Here is a 21,877-nt window from a genome sequence, read left to right on the forward strand (position 1 = left end):
CCCGCCGGAACCGGCTCCTCACTCTCCCCCCGCCGCCCGCCGCGTTTGCAGGAGGTGGGGAGGGTTGGGCGGCCCGCCAAGGCCAGGAGGGACGCCGCTGCCCCCCTTCCCTCTCTCCGCCCGCCGCTGCGCCTCCTTGACGCCGAGAGGAAATGCCGGCAAAAGCTTTCCTCAGCGGAGGCCGGCGAAGGTGATATTGAATGTCGGGGGAGAACGGGCGGTTGCACACGCTCCCTATCTCCCTGCTAGCCCACTCGGAATATTCAAAATAAGAAAAACCTTTGCCGGCGAAGGCTTTTCTTATTTTGAATATTCCGAGTGGGCTAGCAGGGAGATAGGGAGCGCGTGCAACCGCCCGTTCTCCCCCGACATTCAATATCACCTTCGCCGGCCCCGCCTCTCCTGCAAACCCCCTTGCTGAGAGCCCGGGGCGAAAGTGCTCTCGCAAAGGTGAGGCGGGCAGGGCGTGCGCGCGTCATCGCTGAGAAGAACGGAGAGAGAACGAGAGTGAGTGAGAGCAACAGACAGCAAGATAGAGATAAAGTGAGAAAGAGAGAGTGAGAAAGGGGGGAGAGAAAGAGATAGCAAGAGAGAGAACAAGAGAGAGAAAGAGCGTGAGAAAGAAAACAAGAAAGAGTGAGAGAGAGAGAAAGCAAAAGAGACAGAAAGAAAACAAGAGAGAGAAAGTGAGAAGAAGAGAGAGAAAGAGATAGGGGGAGAGAGAGAGAAAGAGATAGGGGGAGAGAGAGAAAGAGAGGGAGAGGGAGAAAGAGAGAGGGAGAGGGGGGAGAGATAGCAAGAGAGGGAGAGAGGGAAAGGGGGAGAGAGGGGGAGAGAAAGAGAGAGGGAGAGAGAGAGGAGATAAAGGAAGAGGAGAGAGAGAAAGGAAGAGAAAGAAAGAAAGAGGGATAGAAAGAGAGAGAGAGTGAGAGATGCTCAGTGAGCCTTTCTTTGAAGTTGCCTTTCTTTCTTTCTCTTTCTTGCTTTCTTTCTTGCTCTTTTTCTTTCTCTCTTTTACCTTCCCTTCCTCTATTTCTTCTTTTCTTTCTCCTTCCTACCTTCTTCCCTTACTCTCCCCTTTCATAAGTTTCCTTGCTTCCTTCCTCTGTTCCTGTCCCTTCCCCCTTTCTTTCTTTCTTTCTTTCTTTCCTTCCTTTCCTCCCTCCATTTCTTGCTTTCCTTTTCCTTCCTCCCTTCTTTCCTCCCTCATTCCCTTCTTTCACTCCTTCCTCTCTTACTCTCCCCTTTCACACCTTTCCTGGCTTCCTTTGCACCCTTCTTTTGTTCCTGTCCCTTCCCTCTTTCCTTCCTTCCTTCCCACCCTCCGTCCATTCATTCACCCATTCCTCTCTTGATCGCCCCTTTTACGGCGCCGCTGACAGCTAGCTCCCCCCCCCCCAACCGGGCCATGGAAAACTGGTCTAGCTTAAAGCCGGTCCCTGGTGCAAAAAAGGTTGGGGACCTCTGGTCTACAGAATTAAACAAAAACCAAATGGTGAGAAAATATATAAAGCAAGATTAGTAGCACAAGGCTACTCTCAAGTTTATCCAGAAGATTACAGATACTTTTTCACCTACAGTCAAAACTGAAAGTGTCAAAATTGCTTTAAGCACAGCCATTGCCTTGAATTTAGAAGTTTTCCAGTTTGATGTCGAAACTGCTTATCTGAATGCTGATCTAGATGAAGAGATCTATGTGAAGGGTGCGCCCGGGTTCCAGGATCAAGGAGATGTCTGGTACCTGCAAAAGAGTCTCTATGGATTGAAACAATCTGGTTTAATGTGGCATAGATGTCTCATTGACAAGCTAAATTCAATGGGCTTTATTAAGTCCGACTCTGATGAATGCGTGTTTACAAAAGGGCAAGGTAATGTTTATGAAATTATACTTGTTTATGTTGATTACATTGTTTACATTGGTCCAAACAAACGTATGAGTGAAATTTTTGCAAAAGGTTTAGAAAGACACTTTACATTGAAAAGCTTAGGGCACATTCATGATTATCTAGGAGTTCAGATTGAAAAGACTCAGAAGGGGTTTAGCCTCTCACAAGAGAACAAAATTGATCAACTTTTGCAAAATTGCAACATGACCCACGCACACCCATGTCGCTCTCCAATGCAGACAGATTTTTACAAGTTGACACACCAAGATAGTCCTCAATTTGAGGATCAAACACTTTACCGTTCAGTCATTGGGTCACTGTTATACATTAGCAGTTGGACAAGACCCGACATTTCATTTAGTGTCAATCTTTTGTCAAGACACATTGGCAAAGCAACTACATTTCACTGGACATGCATAAAGAGACTGCTGAGATACATGAAGCACAAAAGACATGAAATTGTTCTTAGAACCAGAACATTACAAGTATCCTGAGTTGATTTGCTATGCAGATTCTGATTGGGCAGGTGATAAAGAAACACAAAAAATTACCTCTGGTTATATAATGTTTTTGAATGGTTGTCCAATTTATTGGAAAGTTAGAAACATAGAAACATAGAAGTCTGACGGCAGAAAAAGACCTCATGGTCCATCTAGTCTGCCCTTATACTATTTTCTGTATTTTATCTTAGGATGGATATATGTTTATCCTAGGCATGTTTAAATTCAGTTACTGTGGATTTATCTACCACGTCTGCTGGAAGTTTGTTCCAAGGATCTACTACTCTTTCAGTAAAATAATATTTTCTCATGTTGCTTTTGATCTTTCCCCCAACTAACTTCAGATTGTGTCCCCTTGTTCTTGTGTTCACTTTCCTATTAAAAACACTTCCCTCCTGGACCTTATTTAACCCTTTAATATATTTAAATGTTTCGATCATGTCCCCCCTTTTCCTTCTGTCCTCCAGACTATACAGATTGAGTTCATTAAGTATTTCCTGATACGTTTTATGCTTAAGACCTTCCACCATTCTTGTAGCCCGTCTTTGGACCCGTTCAATTTTGTCAATATCTTTTTGTAGTTGAGGTCTCCAGAACTGAACACAGTATTCCAAATGTGGTCTCACCAGCATTCTATATAGCGGGATCATAATCTCCCTCTTCCTGCTTGTTATACCTCTAGCTATGCAGCCAAGCATCCTACTTGCTTTCCCTACCGCCTGACTGCACTGTTCACCCATTTTGAGACTGTCAGAAATCACTACCCCTAAATCCATTTCTTCTGAAGTATTTGCTAACACAGAACTGCCAATACAATACTCAGATTGAGGATTCCTTTTCCCCAAGTGCATTATTTTACATTTGGAAACATTAAACTGCAGTTTCCATTGCTTTGACCATTTATCTAGTAAAGCTAAATCATTTACCATATTACAGACGCCTCCAGGAATATCAACCCTATTGCACACTTTAGAGTCATCGGCAAATAGGCAAACCTTCCCTACCAAACCTTCCCCTGTCACTCAGAAACATATTAAAAAGAATAGGACCCAGAACAGACCCTTGTGGCACACCGCTTGTAACCTGACTCTGCTCAGAATACTCGCCGTTAACAATAACTCTCTGATGTCTACGCTTCAGCCAGCTGCAAATCCATTGAACTATCCAGGGATTAAGTCCAATCTTCACTAATTTATCTATCAGCTCTTTATGTGGAACTGTATCAAAGGCTTTGCTGAAGTCCAGGTAGGCAATATCCACGGCACCACCTTCATCCAACACCTTTGTGACATAGTCAAAGAATTCAATGAGATTAGTCTGACATGATTTGCCTTCAGTAAAGCCATGCTGATTTGGGTCCAATACGTTATTGTTTTTTAGGTGCTGATTTATCCTCTTTTTGAGTAGAGTCTCCATCATTTTAACTACCACTGATGTCAAGCTAACTGGCCTGTAGTTACCAGCTTGTTCTCTACTGCCCTTCTTGTGGATAGGCACAACACTGGCCATTCTCCAATCCTCAGGAACTTCTCCTGTTAACAAGGATTGGTTAAACAAATCAGTCAGGAGGGAAAGCAAAACTTTATTTCTTGTTCTTCCACTGACTCAGAATATGCCTGTGTTTCTGACTGTTGTAATGCTTTAACCTGTTTCTGCTCTCGTTGATAGTATTTGGTGTCATCCCATGAAACCAATTCTTATTATGGAGGACAATGTTTCAGTTACGTTCATATCTGAAACTGAATATGTTGGAGCTCGTTCACGACACATCGACATAAGATATAAGAATGCAAGAGAATATGTAAAACAAGGATTCGTGAAACTACATTATGTGCCCACAACTGAACAGATTGCTGACGTGCTGAATAAACCACTGCCAGCTGACCAACACGAATACCTCTCCAAGAAAATGTGCCTTACGTGAACCAATGTCCCTGATGACCGCCAAAGAAGGGGTGTCACGCTGAATATTGCCAGCCTCAGAGACATTTAGTAATTAAAGAGTTAATATGTGTGCCTTTATTAATCTCCTCCTATATTTTATGTAATATCCTGTCTTGTCATTTCCGCCTTCTTGCTCCGTTGTTCTTCTCTGCCTTAAGGCTCCATGATGTGAGGTATTTGTTCTTTTGTCTACTCAGACAATGTTTATTTATACTTTCATAATAAAAGAAATCTTATTTTGAATAAATGTTTGGAACTCTAAAATCCATCGCCTCCACGATAAAGTTCAAATGGACTTTTACAATCGTAACAACAACATATAAAAATAATATTAAAATATTATGAAGTCAAATTTCTTTATAAGAAGAAAGAAGGTGGGCTAAGAGCAAAGGGTCACGAAGAAAAGCCCACAAACTAAGGGTGTTCCCTCCCCGAAGGAGGAATGGGAAGGAATGGTCCCTTTCTTTCCATCCTATTTGCAATTCTCCCAAAACCTGAAAAACTTCTGGGTAAGATGTTAGTGTTGGTGAGTTTTTGTTTTAGATTGCAATTCATTGATTTCTGACAGTCTCAAAATGGGTGAACAGTGCAGTCAGGCGGTAGGGAAAGCAAGTAGGATGCTTGGCTGCATAGCTAGAGGTATAACAAGCAGGAAGAGGGAGATTATGATCCCGCTATATAGAATGCTGGTGAGACCACATTTGGAATACTGTGTTCAGTTCTGGAGACCTCACCTACAAAAAGATATTGACAAAATTGAACGGGTCCAAAGACGGGCTACAAGAATGGTGGAAGGTCTTAAGCATAAAACGTATCAGGAAAGACTTAATGAACTCAATCTGTATAGTCTGGAGGACAGAAGGAAAAGGGGGGACATGATCGAAACATTTAAATATATTAAAGGGTTAAATAAGGTCCAGGAGGGAAGTGTTTTTAATAGGAAAGTGAACACAAGAACAAGGGGACACAATCTGAAGTTAGTTGGGGGTAAGATCAAAAGCAACATGAGAAAATATTATTTTACTGAAAGAGTAGTAGATCCTTGGAACAAACTTCCAGCAGACGTGGTAGATAAATCCACAGTAACTGAATTTAAACATGCCTGGGATGAACATATATCCATCCTAAGATAAAATACAGAAAATAGTATAAGGGCAGACTAGATGGACCATGAGGTCTTTTTCTGCCGTCAGACTTCTATGTTTCTATGTTTCTATGTTTTTCAGGTCTCTGTAAGGAAAAACAGACCAAAATCTGAAAAATTTGCTATCTGCACAGCAAGAGGATTTTTTCTGGTATGTTGCTTTTTTAATGGAGCAATTAAAGAATTTTTAAAATCTCCAATAACCTTTAGAAGAGGTTCAGATAAAGGAGAAGAGAAACTCATCTGCAGGTGGGTGGGTGGGAGTTGTTGGAGGGAGAAAATGAGTCAATCAGGACCCTTCATGGGCTCGAGGACTCGAAGGGACTTCCTCCCCATTGATAGCCCATAATAGGTTGCATTCTCTTTCTTTAATAAACCTGCAAGAACAGAAGTTCCCAAAAATATTTCTGAAAGAGACCCTCTTGGCTAAGCTTGATTAAGAGGCCTCCCCTAGCTAGTCCCTTCCCCACAACTCATTTTCCAGCCCCTCAGACTCACCTTTCCTGCTCTTCAGGTAGAAGAGCCCCACAGCAAGGTAGGCCACTCCTATCACAGCGCCCATAATCCCCATCCAGATTTTGCAATTGGCAGTGCTGGAGGAACAGGGCTCTACGGAAGGAGGAGCCTCATCTGAGCAGGAGGATCAGGCCCACCTTCCCCAAGAGGGTGCATTCTGGCTCTCCCTAGAAAGAGGGTTTCTTGCCCTTCTTGGGGCAGCACAGGGTCCCCAGGGGAAGAGATGGAGAGGAGGAGCTTAGCCCACTGAACGGTGATGAAAGCCTCCAGGCTGGCATGCACCTGGCAAGCATAGAGCTGGTGGGTGCAGTCTCCATTCTGGAGCTCCTACCTGAAGGCCACACCCTCCTTCACTGCCTGCTGGTTCTTCGGCCATTAGATCTTGATCACCACAGGATATAAGCCTACAATGGTGCAGGAGAGGGAGGCACAGGAGGACCCAGAAAGAAAGTCCAAGTTGGTTACTTCAGATGCCACCTGGGACTGTGTCCAGAGCCCTGGCGACAACTATGATTGCGGGATGCACCAAGCCTTTGCCAGGGCCATGCCAAGATCCCTGCAGAGGGAGGCCCTCACCCCCAAACCAAGCTCTGGCTGCAGTTGGCCGTCCTCCTTCTAGCCAAAGAACAAGCCATTCTTGGGGAAGGAAGGGGTGGAGGGTTCCAAGTCCCAGATGGCAACTATAATAATAATAATAATAATAATAATAATAATAATAATAATAATAATAATAATAAATAATAAATAATAAATAATAAATAATAAATAATAAATAATAATAATAATAATTTATTAGACTTGTATGCCACCCCTCTCTGAAGACTTGGAGCTTTCTTCGGATGGGGGGGGGGCAGCAGGGAGTGTGAAAGGAATGGGACGGATCTGGCAGGGAAAAGGAAAGTGGGGGCAGGTGGAGGCAGAGGAGTTCAGGCAGATCCCAAGATCACAGCAGAGCTTTGGACAGGATCCCTCTTTCCTTCTTCACCAAATCTCTAAGTGGCACAATTTTTAGATGGATTGAGGAGGGGGCGAGAGTGGAGGTGTCTGGTTGAGTCCCTCAAGAGGGTCCTTAAAATATCCATTCCATCTCAGAGTACTTTGCTAACAGCATTGCTCTCTGTTGAAGGATTGTTTTAATAACTATTAATTCTATAATGCTGAAAATTGTTCGTTATTTGTAAATTAAAGCTGGGATTTAACCTGGTTGCTACCTAGACAAAGTACAGTAATACCTCGTCTTACGAACCTAACTGGTTCCCGGGGGAGGTTCGTAAGATGAAAAGTTCATAAGACGAAACATTGTTTCCCATAGGAAACAATGTAAAATCAATTAATCTGTGCAACAAAAAAAAACAACGCAAAAAAACGCCGCCGCCCGGTTGTCACCTTTGGAAACAGCCGGGGGTGCTTCCCAGCATCTTCCTGAACCCGAACGCCAAACACGAACATCCGGGTTCTGCGTTCGGGAGGCCACTGGGAAGCCCCGCCGCCCGGCTGTCACCTTTTAAAACAGCCGGGGGGCTTCTCGGAGGCCTCCCGAACACCGAACCTGGAAGTTCGGGTTTGGCGTTCGGGTTCAGGAGGCTGCTGGGAAGCCCCCCGGCTGTTTTAAAAGGTGACAGCTGGGCGGCGGGGCTTCCCAGATGCCTCCCGAACCCGAACTTTTGCCGAACTTCTGGGTTCGGCGTTCGGGAGGCCGCTGGGAAGCCCCGCTGCCCAGCTGTCACCATTTAAAACAGCCGGGGGGCTTCTAGGAGGCCTCCCGAACACCGAACCTGGAAGTTCGGGTTTGGCATTCGTGTTCAGGAGGACGCTGGGAAGCCCCCCGGCTGTTTCAAAAAGCGACAGCTGGGCGGCGGGGCTTCTCGGCGGCGGCAGCGGCGGATTCGTTAAGAAGAAAAAAGTTCGTAAGAGGCAAAAATTTTCTGAACCCCGGGTTCGTATCTCGGGTTGTTCGTAAGACGAGGGGTTCGTATCATGAGGTACCACTGTACGGCATTTCCAGTGTGGGGTTTTGTTTTTTTGTTCTTCATAAGACCATTTGCATCTGGGAACATTAACAGTCTTTGTGTATTAGCTTTAAAAAAGGCAGCGGTTTTACAAAGTGAAAACCGTGACTTGTTTCTTTGAGCAAGAAATGCAAATGGATCAGAAAAAATATTTCAGCAAGAAAATGGATGCAGCATTTTTAAATAAGTGGAAATTGAAAAGTTTCAATTTGACATTTTATTGAAAATACCTTCAACTTCTGTAGATTACTTTTAGCAGTTGATTCACTAAAATGAGGACCCAGATTGCTTGGGACAAGATGCTGACTTTGTAAACTGCTCAAAGATAAAGTGGTAGAGCATTGTAGAGTAGTAAAGAAATCTAAGTGGAATTGCTATTGCTATATAGTTTCTCCCGAGTATGGATCCTTTTATGAGACGATAAAGATCTAATCTGAGCAAAGGTCTTTCCACACTCCATGCATTTATACGGCTTCTCCCCTGTATGGATCCTCCTATGGGAAATAAAAGTACCTTTTCGGGCAAAGTTCTTTCCACATTCAATGCATTTATATGGCTTCTCCCCTGTGTGGATCCTTTTATGGGAAGTAAGCGCAGTGCTATGGGCAAAGGTCTTTCCACACTCCATGCATTTATACGGCTTCTCCCCTGTATGGATCCTCTTATGGGAAATAAAAGTATCTTTTCGAGCAAAGTTCTTTCCACATTCAATGCATTGATATGGTTTCTCCCCTGTGTGGATCCTTTTATGGGAAGTAAGTGCAGTGCTATGAGCAAAGGTCTTTCCACACTCTATGCATTTATATGGCTTCTCCCCTGTGTGGATCCTTTTATGGGAAGTAAGAGTATTGCTCTGAGCAAAAGACCTTCCACACTCCATGCATTTATATGGTTTCTCCCCTGTGTGGATCCTTTTATGGGAAATAAGTGCCCTACTTTGAGCAAAAGTCTTTCCACACTCCATGCACTTATACGGCTCCTCCCCTGTGTGGATCCTTTTATGGGAAGTAAGATCATTGCTCTGAGTAAAAGTCTTTCCACACTCCATGCACTTATACGGCTTCTCCCCTGTGTGGATCACCTTATGGGAAGTAAGATGAACTTTTTGAGCAAAGGTTTTTCCACACTCCATGCATTCATATGGCTTCTCCCCTGTGTGGATCCTTTTATGGGAAATAAGTGCACTACTTTGAGCAAAAGTCTTTCCACGCTCCATGCATTTATACGGCTTCTCCCCTGTGTGGATCATCTTATGGGAAGTAAGAGAATTACTATGAGCAAAGGTCTTTCCACATTCCATACATTTATACGGCTTCTCCCCTGTGTGGATCCTTTTATGGGAAGTAAGAGAATTACTATGAGCAAAAGTCTTTCCACACTCCATGCATTTATACGGCTTCTCCCCTGTGTGGATCATCTTATGGGAAGTAAGAGAATTACTATGAGCAAAGGTCTTTCCACATTCCATACATTTATACGGCTTCTCCCCTGTGTGGATCATTTTATGGGTATTAAGTGCACTGCTCTGAGCAAAGATCTTTCCACACTCCATGCATTCATATGGCTTCTCACCTGTGTGGATCCTTTGGTGGTAAATAAAATGATCTCTTCGAGCAAAGGTCCTTCCACACTCCATGCATTCATACGGCTTCTCCCCTGTGTGGATCCTTTTATGGGAAGTAAGTGCACTAGTATAAGCAAAGGCCTTTCCACACTCCATGCATTTATATGGTTTCTCCCCTGTGTGGATCCTTTTATGGGAAATAAGTGAACTACTTTGAGCAAAAGTCTTTCCACACTCCATGCACTTATACGGCTTCTCCCCTGTGTGGGTCCTTTTATGGGAAGTAAGTTCATTGCTCTGAGCAAAGGACCTTCCACACTCCATGCATTTATATGGTTTCTCCCCTGTGTGGATCCTTTTGTGGGAAATAAGATGACCACTTTGAGCAAAAGTCTTTCCACACTCCATGCACTTATACGGCTTCTCCCCTGTGTGGATCAGCTTATGGGAAGTAAGATAAACTTTTTGAGCAAAGGTTTTTCCACACTCCATGCATTCATATGGCTTCTCCCCTGTGTGGATCCTTTTATGGGAACGAAGTGCACTGCTCTGAGCAAAAGTCTTTCCACACTCCATGCATTTATACGGCTTCTCCCCTGTGTGGATCCTCTTATGGGAAGTAAAGAACTACTATGAGCAAAGGTCTTTCCACATTCCATACATTTATACGGCTTCTCCCCTGTGTGGATCATTTTATGGGTATTAAGTGCACTGCTCTGAGCAAAGGTCTTTCCACACTCCATGCATTTATATGGCTTTTCCCCCATGTGGATCCTTTTGTGGATAGCAAGTTGCCCCCTTGTTTTAAAACATTTTCCACATTTCAAACATTTATAAGGCTTCTCTTTTGTGTTGATTGCTTTTTGGGATGTGAGGTAGTTACTTCCAAGAGAAAGAATGGATGTCCCATTGTAATTTTGTCCATTGTGTCTTCTTATAACACCTTCTCCTTTGTTTTGGGTTAAATAGTGTTCATTTACTTGTACTTTAGCTCTGATTAGCGTCACATTTTTCCCAATATATTTTTTCTTGATTTTCTCTTGTTGCACAAGTATGTCTTTCATCAGAGCATCAGTGGAAGATGAGTTTTCCTGATTCCAATCCTTTGACTGGTTTCTTTTGGGGCTTTCGGATTCCATTGGAATTCCAAACTTCTCTGTTCCATCTTTAGGGTTGGTGACCTGGAACAGTTCGCAGGAATCTTGATTCTCTTGTCTTGTCCTGTTATTACCTTCAAAGCAAAAAAGAAATGAAAATGAAAGCCTTTGTTCTTAAATTGGATTGGGAGAAGACTCTTCTATGGGCTGGGTGTGAAAGTTCTATTCTGACACAATTTTGGAGGTTTCAGAGTACAAATGACAACACAGTCCTTTCACATGACCTCCAGAGGACACATAAAAGCACACCTCGTTCTTTTCAACCGCCACAGGTAATTTCAATAGAAATGGAAAAATAGAGATAGCAGAGGAAGCATTTAAGCAAAGAGACATTGACTCTTTCCTTCATTCAAGCACCAGAAGACCAGATCCTTTAATAATAATAATAATAATAATAATAATAATAATAATAATAATAATAATAATTTATTAGATTTCTTTGCTGCCCCTCTCCGAGGACTTTCCTTCTCCCTCCCAGAAGATGATATCTCATAATACATGTATTATTTTTAAAAATAAAAAACTAACTATAATCTGTCTTCTTGAAATCTGATTCGCGACTAGAAAACTCTTACCCAGAGAGACCACATTCCTATGGTTTTCAAGCATGACTTCCGAATGCAGCACTTTCTGGTCAGGATCCAGCTGAGACCATTCCTCCTCAGAGAAAGACACAGCCACCTCCTTGAAGGACACAGGACTCTCCTGAACACAGGGAAAAAAGAACAGAACAAGAGAATTTGCAAGATCTTTTCATGTTCATCAAAGATTTAGACAAGAGGACAGAAGGTGTGCAGTAGTTGCCAATAAACCAGTAACACAGTTCTACGCTGCATCAACAGAGGGATAGAATCAAGATCACGTGAAGTGTTAATGGTAAGGCCACACTTGGAGTACTGCATTCAGTTCTGGTCACCACGATATAAAAAGGACATTGAGACTCTAGAAAGAGTGCAGAGAAGAGCAAGAAAGATGATTAGGGGACTAGAGGTTAATATTGTGATGATGAAATTATGGCAGAGCCATTTCTCCGGGCACTCCAAGCGGCGGCCATGAAACTTCCAGGTTTCTGACGTGCATGTGCAGTGACGAGAAGAGGGAGGAGTGGCTGCTGGACCCGCAGAAGCTGCTGACTGCCCTGGCGTCTGCACGCCAGTGGGGAAATCCTGGCGCCACTTGAGGAGCAGCTGGAGGAGTTGGCGAGATAGGTGCATTCCTGCCCTCCCCCTGTGGCATGCCCCCACCTCGCCTAACCTGTTTCTGAGGATGGGAGAGAAGTGGGGGAGAGCCCAGCTGTAGCTTTCACTGGCGGACTGGAGCCATGCAGGAGAGGTGGCTGGACCTCTCTTGTGCATCTCCGGTCCATTTTTAAAAAGAAGAACAGATAAAAGAGAAAGGCGGAAAAGGCACCGACTCACTCTCCTGCCCTCTCCCAGCGCCCGGCTCTCCTCCTCGCCTCCGGTGTCAAAGAGCGAGCAAACTTTTCTGCCTCCCTCCATGCACGCCTTCACACCCCGATACACACACACATGCAAAGGAATCGGGAGGCTGCCATGCGCGTAGGCGTGTGTGAATGTGAAGGCGCACGTGGAAGTCGGCAGCAGCTGTGGCCAAGGGAGACAGAAAGGTTTGCTTGGCCTTTGACACCGGAGGTGAGGAGGAGAGCCAGGCGCTGGGAGAGGGCAGGAGAGTGAGTCAGTGCCTTCTCCACTTTGCGCTTTGTCTGTTCAAGTATTTCTTTAAAAACAGACTGGAGCCGTGCAGGAGGTGGCTGGACAGCAGGGAAGTGGGGGGGGGGGGGGAGCCCGGCTGGAGATTTTGCTGGCGGACTGGAACTGTGCAGGAGAGGTGGCTGGACAGGAGGGAAGTGGGGGAGAGCCCGGCTGAAGCTTTCGCTGGCGGACTGGAGCCATGCAGGCGAGGTGGCTGGACAGGAGGGAAGCTGGGGAGAGCCCGGCTGAAGCTTTCGCTGGTGGACTGGAGCCATGCAGGAGAGGTGGCTGGACAGGAGGGAAGCGGGGGAGAGCCCGGCTGAAGCTTTCGCTGGTGGACTGGAGCCGTGCAGGAGAGGTGGCTGGACAGGAGGAAAGCGGGGGAGAGCCCGGCTGAAGCTTTTGCTGGTGGACTGGGGCCGTGCAGGAGAGGTGGCTGGACAGGAGGGAAGCGGGGGAGAACCCGGCTGAAGCTTTCGCTGGTGGACTGAAGCCGTGCAGGAGAGGTGGCTGGACAGGAGGGAAGCGGGGGAGAACCTGGCTGAAGCTTTCGCTGGTGGACTGAAAGGATCAAGTTCTGCACACCCCTTGTCTCTGTATGTACATACGTCTGCCTCCTTGTCCTCCTCCAGGAGTAAATCCTGGATGAGGGGAGCTTTATTTACAGCAGACCTGGCATTGATCAGCAACAGCCTGAGCCCGGGGTCCGGATTTCACTTGTCGCCAGTTCTCCAGGTTGAATCCATGGGGACGGAATGAGGGACCACTTTCAAGCAGTAGTCCCTTTTTCCCGCGAGTGGCCTACCCCATGTCTCCCGCCATATCTGCCTTTTCCCAGCAAGACTGGAATATTTCGGCCCTCTTCCACCCCAGAGATGGGCTCCCGCCTCCAGGCCGCCAGGCAGACTGACCCTTCTATTCAATCCATTCATTTACAAATTCAGACTTTCAATCATATCTATTCAACCAATAGTGCAGACAGCCTTCCTTAAAAAAGAATTAGTTAAATTATTATTATTATTATTATTATTATTATTATTATTATTATTATTATTATTAATTAAATTTGTATGCCGCCCCTCTACGCAGACTCGGATGCTTAAATACGATAATAAGATATATTCAAATGTATCAAAAATGTACATTTCATTACTAAAAACCTATCCACTCAGTCTATCCCATTCATACACATTCATCCAAAACTTCTATTTACTAATTAATTAAAAAGATTATCAGAATTAAAAGTACATAAAAAAAGAATACATTTAAATATATATACAGGCCCTCAGATAATCCAACAGTGCAATAGGGATATCAAAAATTTCATAAGCGCTACTAAAATATTATAAAATGTATTAAAATAGAGCGGAACGGGGAGGAAGGCTATCACCCCCTCCCCACAACAAAGCCACTTAGAGCTACTGGTAGGAAGTTTTTTTCTCTCCTGCTGGCAATATGCTGGTTTTGCTGCCAAAGCTGGTTCTTTGACATTGTTATTCCCTAGATTTGAATTGGAGCACTCAGGAAAGACCCAAGATGACTTTTGGATGGCTATGAACCCATGATGGAGGAGAATCTTAAAGATTGCAGTTCTCTGTGGGAGCAGCTGTAAAGTCACTAGTCTTTTATCCATCTTTTCCTCTCAGCAGACCATTCTTGTAAGTAAACTTTGGTTTTAAATTCACTTTATCCGGTTCCTGTGCGAGCAGTGAGGAGCATGGTGGGTCCGCTGCTCCTCTGAAACAACGGAAAATCATCAGAAAAATGGGTCAGTCCTGGTCTGAGGCGGTCGATGTTGGGTCAGAGCCCACGGGCCACTTCGTCCCCCTGTTGTTGTGAGCTTGAGGGCTGGGAATGTCCCCGCCTGTTGGGGGGGGATGCCGAGTGAGACTGCGGCAAGAAGAGGTGGCCGGTTAAAACGCGGAGATGGCGTCGCCGTCGGCGTCTGATGGAGCCTCGCAGAGGAAGCAGCCTTTTTGGGAGATGCTGCCTTCTGGAGAAAGGAGAGGACGGAGGAACGCCGAGCCACCGCTGTGGAGATGCCGTGGGAGAGCCGAGGGAGAGCATGGCACCCGAGAAACATCTTGTTGGTGCGGAGAAATGCGGAGAAAGGGCGGCGGGATCGGACCGGATGGAGGATGGAGGGTCGTAGCGCCGGCAGGGAGGCGATGAGAGGAGCCGAGGGGAGCGAGAGGAGCCGAGTCCCCGCCGGGATAGACCTCCAGCCTGACTCCGGAGGTGAGAGGTCCGGTGTCGAGATGGCAGTGTCGGGGAACGACGGGGGGAGAGAGACAGCTTTTTTTGGGAAGGAATGGAGCCCAGTGACGGTGGCCAGCTTCAACGCCAATGGATGAATGAAGACATCTAGGGGCAATAATTTAGCCCCCTCCACTGTATGGCACCAGTGGGTGAGAGCTGCTGGGGGCCAGGGGGAGATTAAAAAACAACAACAACAACAAAACTAAGAACTGAGGATTATTTCTCCAACTTCCCCCCCCTCCCCTCTTAACCTTGATTCCTGATTTGTGTGTATTTGTGTGTATCACCACTGAGGAACTATGCCCCCTTGTGGATTGTGGATGGATTGAAGAACTATGTGGATTGTGGATGGATTGAAGAACTATGCCCCCTTGTGGTCTGATTTTAAAAAGACAGCTAGGAAGAGAGGAGGTTTAACAGAATGCAGCTGCGAGAGCAGTCATGGGCTTACCCAGGTATGCCCATGTTTCACCATCACTCCGCAGTCTGCACTGGCTGCCGATCAGTTTCCGGTCACAATTCAAAGTGTTGGTTATGACCTTTAAAGCCCTTCATGGCACTGGACCAGAATATCTCCGAGACCGCCTCCTGCCGCACGAATCCCAGCGACCAATTAGGTCCCACAGAGTGGGCCTTCTCCGGGTCCCGTCAACTAAGCAATGTCGGTTGGCGGGCCCCAGGGGAAGAGCCTTCTCTGTGGCGGCACCGGCCCTCTGGAACCAACTCCCCCCGGAGATTAGAACTGCCCCTACTCTTCCTGCCTTCCGCAAACTTCTTAAAACCCACCTTTGCCGTCAGGCATGGGGGAATTGAAACATCCCCCCCCCCCTGGGCACGTTGAATTTATATATGGTATGCTTGTGTGTGAGTCTGTTAGTTTGTGGGGTTTTTTAAATCTTTAAAATTTTAAATTGTTGATTACTTATGATTTGTCTTTTACATGTTGTGAGCCGCCCCGAGTCTTCGGAGAGGGGCGGCATACAAATCCAAGTAATAAATAAATAAATAAATAAACATCAAGACTCTTTGAACTAGACTAAGACCTTAGACCATGGAGACCAAGGAACATTGTACCTGGACTGACTGATTAATTACTGATGATTATAAAATGTTTTAAGATCTGATTTTATACCATCAAAGAAAATCAATTTTTACTAATTTATAATTTTTATCCTATATTTATATAAGTATAATTTTAATGTTTTAGTGTTTTAAATTTTTTTTATCAATTGTTATTTTATACTGTTATAAATTTAATTGTTTTTTAATATAATTGGGGTGCTAAGTAATGGATGACTGGGATAAGTATACGTGTGGGTATGAATGGAATGATTGGTATAATTGGGTTGGTGGGTGGGTGGGGGGTTATGGTATGGATGAGTGGTTTGATAGTAGTGTGAATGATAGATTTGGCCCACCTGACGCTCGGGAGACGGGAGAGGAAGGGGCACCGATCTCTGGGGTGGCAGAGGGTCGGAATATCCCTGTGTTGCTGGGGAGAGGCAGATATGGCGGGGGCCACAGAGCTAGCCGTTCCAGGGGAACGAGGGACCGTTGCTTAATAACGGTCCCTTGTTCTGGCTCTGTGAGCCCAATCTTGGGTACTGGTGATGAGTGTAACTCTGGCCCTGGACTCAGGTTGCTGCTGCTTAACGCCAGGTCGGTGGTAAATAAAGCTCTCCTCATCCGGGATTTGATCCTGGATGAGGAGGCCGACGTGTATTACCGAAACCTGGCTGGGCCCGGAGGGAGGTGTTCCTCTCTCTGAAATTTGCCCAGCCGGGTTTCGGATATGGCATCAACCTCGACCCCAGGGAAGGGGGGGAGGAGTGGCTATTATAGCCAGGGAGAGCCTTTGCCTGCGTAGACTCATTGCTCCGGAAATTGCGGGTTGCGAGTCTCTCTTGTTGAAGTTGGACTTAGGGGTCCAGGTGGGCTTATTTCTCACGTACCTGCCTCCCAGCTGCGTGTCAAAAGCCCTGCCTGTGCTACTCGAGGAGGTAGCCGGGTTGGCGGTGGAGTTCCCCGGACTCATTGTCCTGGGGGACTTCAACCTGCCGTCACTCGGCGAAACCTCTGGATTGGCACAGGAGTTCATGGCCACCATGACAGCCATGGGCCTGACTCAAGTAATACAGGGTCCGACTCACGAGGGAGGGCACGCGCCTGACATGGTATTCCTTTCCGAGCAATTGAGAAATGGTCTGAGACTAAGGGGCTTAGAAGCATTGCCTTTGTCATGGTCAGACCATTTTCTACTACGGCTTGACTTCCTGGCTCCAATCCTTCCCCGCAGGGAGGCGGAACCAATGAAGATGTTCCGCCCCAGACGCCTGATGGACCCAGAGGGCTTTCAGACGGCGCTTGGGGTTATTCCAGAGGCACTCATCCACAGTTCGGCGGAGTCTCTTGCGGAGGCCTGGAATACGGCTGCTGCGGAGGCTCTCGACTGGATTGCGCCTTTGCGACCTCTCCGTGGCGCTAGACCCCGTAGAGCCCCATGGTTCAACGAGGAGCTCCGTGAGTTGAAACGCCAAAAGAGACGTCTAGAGAAGCGATGGAGGAAGAGTAGGTCTGAATCTGATCGAACACTTGTAAGAACTTTTATTAAGACTTACAAAGTGGCGCTCAAGGCGGCAAGATGCACGTACCATGCCGCCTTGATTGCATCAGCGGAATCCCGCCCAGCCGCTCTGTTTAGGGTGACCCGCTCCCTTCTTAATCAGGAGGGAGTTGGGGAGCCCTTGCAGAGTAGCGCCGAGGAGTTTAACACGTTTTTCGCTGATAAAGTCGCTCAGATCCGGGCCGACCTCGACTCCAATTGTAAAACAGAGTCGACTGACAATGACACCTGATGAAGTGGACAAGGTCATTGGAGCTGTGAGTTCCGCCACCTGTCTACTGGATCCGTGTCCCTCCTGGTTGGTCTCGGCCAGCAGGGAGGTGACACGGAGCTGGGCCCAGGAGATCACCAATGCTTACTTGGGGAGGGGAGTTTTTCCAACACTCTATAAAGAAGCGCTTGTGCGCCCCCTCCTCAAGAAACCTTCCCTGGATCCAGCCGTACTTAACAACTATCGTCCAGTCTCCAACCTTCCCTTTATGGGGAAGGTTGTTGAGAAGGTGGTGGCACTCCAGCTCCAGCAGTCCTTGGAAGAAGCCGATTATCTAGGTCCCCAGCAGTCGGGTTTCAGGCCCGGTTACAGCACGGAAACCGCTTTGGTCGCGTTGATGGATGATCTCTGCTGGGCCCGGGACAGGGGTTTATCCTCTGTCCTGGTGCTCCTCGATCTCTCAGCGGCTTTCGATACCATCGACCATGGTATCCTTCTGCACCGGTTGGAGGGGGTGGGGGGTGGGAGGCACTGTGCTTCAGTGGTTCCCCTCCTACCTCTCTGACCGGTCGCAGTCGGTGTTAGTGGGGGGTCAGAGGTCGGCTCCGAGGTCTCTCCCTTGTGGAGTGCCTCAGGGGTCGGTCCTCTCCCCCTTGCTATTTAGCTGGCATTTTCAGGCGCTTGCTTTGTCTCCTCCCTCTCCCCACCCCCTCCCCAAGGTTCCTCCCTCAAGCTGGCTGGTGACAAGAGAAAAAAGTGAAGTCTGTGTGGCAAGAAAAAGGAGAGAAGAGCCAGAATCTCCCTATATGTCACTTTATGTGATGTACAAGCTTTGCTGGCTGACGGATTCTGGAAGCTGAAGTCCTCCAGCCCTCTGGAATCAACTCCCCCCAGAGATTAGAACTGCCCCCGCCCTCCTTGTCTTCCGTAAACCACCTATACCGCCAGGCATGGGGGATTTGAGACATCTTTCCCCCAGGCTCCTTATAATTTATGTTTGCTATGTATGTGCTGTCTGGTTTTAATATGATAGGGTTTTAGTTATTTCTTTTAATATTAGATTTGTGCCACTATAATATTGTTTTTATCATTGTTGTGAGCCACCCCGAGTCTTCGGAGAGGGGCGGCATACAAATCTAATAAATAAATTAAATTCATTAATTAAAGCTGCCAAGGTTGGAGACCCCTGAGCTATCCAGTTCCCCTCGAATTCCCCTCTAAAATATTCTCCTCCTCTCTCTGTCTCCCTCCTCCTCCCTAATTCCCTCCATGAATTTATCCCATCCAGTATCCTATTACAGTATCCTAAATGCAGCGAGATGCAGGTAAGCTGCCCACCTGGGGCTCCAAACTTAAACATCCCTGGCGGTTATCTGCTCTAGAAAACGAGACAGACTAGGTTTGACTTCAGATATTTCAAAATGTATTTTTGATGACAGAGGCTGCTGCCCACGCTGTGGAGGGCAGACCAGGTCTTCTACTCCAAAGGGTCCTATGAAGTAGAGACTTGTTTGCTGAGATGGGTGGTTATAGAAATCAATCAAATAAATTTCCAAATACATGCACAAAGATTTACCCATGACATGAAAGAATTCGAGAGCCAAAAGCTGGTGGGTGCCAAAAAGTTGGGTGATATTTTCCAATGACCAAAAGCCATTTACTGGTATTTGAGTGGAATGGGGAATCTGTGGCCTGGCAAATATTACTAAATTAAAATGCCCAACATGCCATCAACCAGCTGGGGCAGGAGGGAGTTGAAATCCAGCAATTTGGCCTGCATTGGCCGCCGATCAGTTTCCGGTCATGACCTTTAAAGCCCTACATGGCATTGGACCAGAGTACCTCCGGAACCGCCCTGCTACCGCACAAATCCCAGCGGCCGATAAGGTCCCACAGAGTTGGCCTTCTCCAGGTCCCGTCGACCAAACAATGTGATCTGGCGGGCCCCAGGGGAAGAGCCTTCTCTGTGGCGGCCCTGGCCCTCTGGAATCAACTCCCCCCGGAGATTAGAACGGCCCCCACCCTCCTTGCCTTTCGTAAACTACTTAAGACCCACCTATACCGCCAGGCATGGGGGATTTGAGACATCTTTCCCCCAGACTCATTATAATTTATGTTTGGTATGTATGTGTTGTTTGGTTTTTAATTATGATAGGGTTTTTAGTTATTTTTAATATTAGATTTGTGCCACTATGTTTTTTATCATTGTTGTGAGCCGCCCCGAGTCTTCGGAGAGGGGCGGCATACAAATCTAATAAATTGAATTGAATAATTTGAATTTCTGTTGGGCCAGTGACTTTCCAGTTCATGTATATCTGCTTGGTTAGGCTGCAGCATAGGTTCCAATTTACTTGTATGAGATTCTCTAAAATGGGCAATGAAAAGGGTTTAGTTCAACTGGCAGCCTTTTTTTATGAGTTTTCATCAGAATATGAGACGGGAAGCAACCCCTTCCATCAACTGTCCTCTCCTAAGCTCCTCCTCTAGCCCTGTGATGGCGAACTTGTGGCACCCCAATTTTCACAAACACTGGGATGTTTGTCCCTTCCCCGAGCCCTCGGAAGCATTCCTGCAGAACTTGCAAACCCTCTTGTGTGCCCCAATAAAAAATGAAAAAATGCCCAAATAAAAAATCGAATAAATAAATTTTTGCAAAACGGGCCTGTTCTTTACCCATTTTTGCCAAGGCGGGGTATGCAGAGGGCTTGAAAGGCCTGCAAAGTGCTCCTGGGGGGAGAGGGGCAGGGAGGACAGAAACCTTTTTCTTACTTACCACTTCACAATCTTGGTGTGTCCTATAGTCTGAAAAATACGGTAAATTGCTCTATTGGCAGTCAGATATAAATACGTGGGTGTTGGGTTGCGGTTTGGGCATTCGGTTTCATAAAGGTTGGCCATCACTGGGTGAAACATATGAAAAACGTTTGCAGGGACCTGGGTATCTCTAGTTTAAAGGAAAGAAGGACTGGGGAGACATGATAGCAATGTTCCAGTATCTCAGGGTGGCCGCAAAGAAGAGGGAGTGAAGCTAAGAAGGAGACAAGCGACTTAGAACTAAGGAGGAACAATTGAACAACTGAGATTAAAACCAGAGACCTCTCTTCTAGGCATAATAAATCAAAAACTCAAAAAAGACTATTATTATCTGATACAACATATGATTACTGCAATAAGAATTACAATAGCACAAAAATTGGAAAAAAGAAGAAACACCATCAGAAAGAGAAATGATTTTAAAAAAATGACTGTGCAGAAATGGACAGACTAACCCAAAAAGTTAAAAATAAAGAAGAATCAAAATATTATGAAATCTGGAAAAAAATTATAACTGGGTAGACAAGAAAAAATAAACAAAAACAAAAACAATAATGGTAGTAAATAAACAAGATGTTCTTAAAATCATTCCGAGATACAACATCAAGATCCAACCAATCTGACTTTAGATTAATTGTACGAGAGAACAAATGTGTGACAACCGCTGATGCCATAAGCTGCATATTGACATCAAAAGGAAGAAATAGAACTGTTAGGTCAACAGTTCAACAGGGAGGGAGGGAGGGGGAACGAGGGGCAGCTCTGTATAAAATATCTTAGAATTTAAGCACAATAACCATACAAAATAATAATTATACTCTGAAATGATACAATAGGTAAAACACTATATACAGTGGAACCCCGACATACGAGCAGCTCTACTTACGAGCTACTCGAGATACGAGCTGGGAGAGTAGAGAAATTTTTGTTCGACTCACGAGCTTCCATTCGGGATACGAGCCGAGAAGAGCCGGCCTGGCTTGCTTGCTTCCGAGCTGATGCAGAGCCGAATAAAGCGTCACGCCCCTCTGACGCTTTCGGCGGCTTCCGAAGCGATGCTGGGCTCTTTTGCCGCCAAAAGCGTCAGGGGGGCATGACGCTTTATTTCTCGGAAGCAAAGCAAGCCAGGCCGGCTCTTCTCAGTATCCAGCTCTTGGTGAGTCCTTGGCTTCTGCTGGGGGGTGCAGAAGCGGGCGGGGGGGGGGGGCGGCAAAAAAAAACGCCCGGACAAGCACTTGCTGCGAGGCGGGCGGGGGGGGGGCAAAAAAACACCCGGACAAGCACTTGCTGCGAGAGGCGGGCGGGGGGGGGGCGGCACAAAAAAAATGCCCGGACAAGCACTTGCTGCGAGGCGGGGCGGGGGGGAGGGGGCAAAAAAAAAACGCCCGGACAAGCACTTGCTGCGAGGCGGGCGGGGGGGGGGCGGCAAAAAAACCGGGGCACTTCGCTGCGAGTGGCGGGAAAAAATAAGCAAGAAAAATAAGCGGCTTTTCCGCTGCCTCCTAAAGCGGGGAAGTTCGCCAGGAGGCAGCAGAAAA

General features: G+C 46.4%; 1 pseudogene; it reads right to left on the reverse strand.

Annotated features, from left to right (window-relative positions):
• Positions 1-8,210: 8,210 nt before the first annotated feature.
• LOC139163000 (zinc finger protein 721-like) overlaps positions 8,211-21,877 on the reverse strand; it is a 50,138-nt pseudogene continuing 36,471 nt past the window's right edge.

The sequence above is a fragment of the Erythrolamprus reginae genome, chromosome 2, assembly GCF_031021105.1.
Source record: "Erythrolamprus reginae isolate rEryReg1 chromosome 2, rEryReg1.hap1, whole genome shotgun sequence".
Classification (NCBI taxonomy): Eukaryota; Metazoa; Chordata; class Lepidosauria; order Squamata; family Dipsadidae; genus Erythrolamprus; species Erythrolamprus reginae.